Genomic DNA, 3,804 nt, shown 5'->3' with positions numbered 1-3,804 from the left:
AAAAAAAAAAAAAAAAAAAATAGAGGCAGTTTACGAAAAATGTAGAAAATATGATAATGTGTAAAAGAAAAAAATATCCTGTTCTGGTTAGAATCACTAGCAACATTTTTGTTTCTTTCCATTCTTTCTTTTTTATTTGTTTGCATTTTTAACATAGTTGATTATGTGGTATATGTATAATTACATTCTCCCTTTTTATTAATCTGGTACTATATCATAAATTATTTATTTAGACAGAGTCTTACTCTGTCACCCTGGATAGAGTGCTGTGGTCTGATAGGTCATAGCAATTTCAAACTCCTGGGCTCAAGTAATCCTTTTGCCTCAGCCTCCTGAGTAGCTGGGACTACAGGTGCTGCCACTGCACCCAATTAGTGGCTAGTGACTAAGGTTTTTTTTTTTTTTTTAAGTAGAGACTGGGTCTCACTCTGCTCAGGCTGGTCTGAAACTCCTGGGCTCAGGCTATCCACTTGCCTTGGCTTCGCAGAGTGCTAGGATTATAGGTGTGAGCCACCATGCCTGGCCTTTCCTTTATTGTTAAGAACTTGTTCTAGGCATTTTTAATGTCTTTATTACATTCACTTATTTTATGTACTGAAATTATTGTTACTCATGTAATTTGTTTTCACGTTTTTGCCATGATAGTGTTGAATAAATATTTTTCTGTCTGAAGCTAGGCCATATTTCAGATTATTTTTTCAGGAGTAGAATGAGAAGGTCAAACAGAATAAATGTTCTTGGGAAAGTTCTCTCAATCTGTATTACTCATTTTTTGAATTGCATTTTTACTAACAGATGCAAATAACACTTTACTCTCACAAACATTGAATACTATGTTCATTTTAAAAACTGTACTAAAGGCTCGGCGCCTGTAGCTCAATCGGCTAAGGCGCCAGCCACATACACCTAAGGTGGCAGGTTCGAATCCAGCCTGGACCCGCCAAACAATGACGGCGGCTGCAACCAAAAAATAGCCGGGCGTTGTGGCAGGCACCTGTGGTCCCAGCTACTTGGGAGGCAGAGGCAGGAGACTCGCTTGAGCCCAGGAGTTGGAGGTTGCTGTGAGCTGTGATGCCATAGCACTCTACCCAGGGGGACAGCTTGAGGCTCTGTCTCAAAAAAAAAACTGTACTAAATTAGTATAGGTAAATGTATGTTTATTGTTCTAGTCTGCTCAGTTCAGTTCAACTTCTTATGTAGTAGTGGTATAATATTTATTCCCAATGTTTTCCAGTTTCTTTTTCATTGGGCTTTTCTTTTGTTTGTGTATAAGAGTCTTGTGGGATTTTCATTTATTTTTAGTTCTTTTATGTTTAGAAAGTACATTTGTGCCAAAAGAAGAACAAAGAAATCTTTCCTCCAAAATTAGAGAAAAGGGATTACCTCCTAGAAGATGTTAGGTAAGTTTTTTTTTTTTTTTTTTTTTTTTGAGATACAGTCTCACTTTGTTGTCCTCAGTAGAGTGCTGTGGTGTCATAGCTCACAGCAACCTCAAACTCTTGAGCTTAAGCGATCTCTTGCCTCAGTCAGCTTCCTGAGTAGCTGGGACTACAGGCGCCTGCCACAATGCCTGGCTATTTTTCAGAGACAGGGTCTCCCTCTTGATCAGGCTATTCTCAAAACTGTGAGCCCAGGCAATCCACCCACCTTGGCCTCCTAGAGTGCCAGGATTACAGGTGTGAACCACTGAGCCTGGCCATTGACTGTTTCTTTGAACAAGAAAAGAAAGATCATTTAACTACCTTTGTTTCTACCAAAAAAACTAACTTCAAAGCTTTCACTGACAGTTAGTGACATAGAGTACAAGCTATTGTTTTAATTAATATATCTGATTGATCCATTGGCTCAGTCCATCTACAACTGTAAAATTCTAAAGTGAGATAACATAAAAACCAACAGCATTACACACTTCATACTTCTCTTGAGCAAATATTTCATTTCACTGACAGAAACTATTGCTTTGTGAATTCTTCATCTTCACCTACACTTGGAATTTGTAGTTCTTCATTTAAGTACACCTTTTTGGTGATTTACTATAAGCCAAGTAAAGAACCTGTCAGTATTTTGTTAACTTTGATATAAATGTGAGCCAGTCGAGGTGGCTCATGCCTGTAACCCCAGCATTTGGGAGGCCGAGGCAGGTGGATTACCTAAGCTCACAGGTTCGAGACCAGCCTGAGCAAGAGCGAGACCCCCATCTCTAAAAAAATAGCTGAGTGTTGTGGTGGGCACCTGTAGCCCCACTTACTGGGGAGGCTGAGGCAAGGGATTTGCTTAAGTCCAGGAGTTTGGAGGTTGCTGTGAGCTATGATTTTAGAGCACTCTCTGACCAAGTGAGACTGTGTCTCAAAAAACAAAAAGGAAAAAACTTTGATATAAATGCAATTGGAGATCAAATTCTAAGCTGTGAAGTTCTGTGAGAGAATACAGACATGCAGATAATGGAAACCACAACTCTAGTGCTTGAAATCAATCAGATTTAGTATAAAACAATCAAGTAGTTTAGAAAAAAAATTTTTTAATAAAAATTAAAACTGTAACCCATGGCAGTGATGTTTATTATTTTTTTTTCTCTTTTGGACTGCTGGTCCTTCTTTTCATCAGAAGCATCTCTCTGATATTGGTTACCGTGAAAAGGCTAATAGACATCAAGCTGATAAAGCTTTTTGTAGGACAATCTTTGTATCACTTTGCTGATGTTTGAAACAGTGGCAGAACAAGATTTTGAGCTCCTTAGGAAAAAATAGATATCATTGAGGATATTTACATTAATGAGACAGATGGCAGAATTGCCTCACATTTACTGTGATGGAATCCTGTCATGACCCTTTATTAAATGTATTTGTATACTCCTTGAGCCAAATCATAAGTCTTGAACCAACTAATCCCTGAAAATTCTTGATATGGTAATATGGAAAAATATGGAATATATTAGGCCTGTTTCCTACTCCAGGTGTTTGACAGAGGTTCCACTGCATTTATGTATTTGTTTATAGTAGAGCCCAGTGATAGGTACCAAGTCCCCAGTGTTTTTTCTTTTTCTTTTTTTTTAGATTTATAGTTTTATTATAGTAACAAATGGTTGTTACAGTGAGATCTACACGCATATACAGATTATATTTAAATTCATATAGACTATTTACATTTTTAAGTTATATTTTTAAAATTAGAAGTACAGCATAAGTTTTACAACAAAGAAAAGAAAAATATACAAGACAAAAATAGAGTTAACAGTAAAAAATAAAGCTATTTGGAATGTGGAAACTTATTGTCAGAAAGCTACATCTTCTTAATCTGATTGTCCAAATCATTAAAATATGGATGATTCAATGCCATTTTGCCAGAAATTTGTTTGGCAGGATCATAGACTAACATTTTTGAGAGCAAATCTAAGCCATTTTCATCCAAGTTTTTGACATGGGATGCTAGACTTCCTGGTTTCCACATGGGAAATGTATTCTTACAGTCCTGTAAAGATTCTACTTCTGGTCACACTTCATTATTGGGAGTGCCCAAAGCTCTGAAAATCCTGAAGAGTTGATCAATTTCTGAATCCCCATGGAAAAGTGGTTTCTTAGTTGATAATTCTGCAAATATGGTGCCTATACTCCAAATGTCAACTGGAGTCGAGTAGCGAGCTGACCCCAGCAATACTTCTGGGGATCTGTACCAGAGTGTTACTCCTCATGTGTATATACCTGAATAGGTATTTCAAAAGCTCTAGCAAGGCCAAAATCAGCCAAATTAATTGTTTCTTTGTCATCAATTAGGAGATTTTGAGGTTTTAAGTCTTTTTTTTTTTTT

General features: G+C 37.0%; 1 protein-coding gene and 1 pseudogene across 1 annotated transcript in view; one reads left to right on the top strand and one right to left on the bottom strand.

Annotated features, from left to right (window-relative positions):
• SLC39A9 (solute carrier family 39 member 9) overlaps positions 1–3,804 on the top strand; it is a 56,040-nt gene that overhangs the window by 14,941 nt on the left and 37,295 nt on the right. The gene's annotated exons all lie outside the window — the stretch shown is intronic.
• Positions 3,280–3,804, bottom strand: part of LOC100949167 — a 10,177-nt pseudogene continuing 9,652 nt past the window's right edge.

The sequence above is a fragment of the Otolemur garnettii genome, unplaced genomic scaffold (genome assembly GCF_000181295.1).
Source record: "Otolemur garnettii isolate 467f Iridium unplaced genomic scaffold, OtoGar3 scaffold00115, whole genome shotgun sequence".
NCBI lineage: Eukaryota > Metazoa > Chordata > Mammalia > Primates > Galagidae > Otolemur > Otolemur garnettii.
The sequence above is the reverse complement of the archived record's forward strand: the minus strand, read 5'-3'. Positions and strand labels throughout refer to the sequence as shown.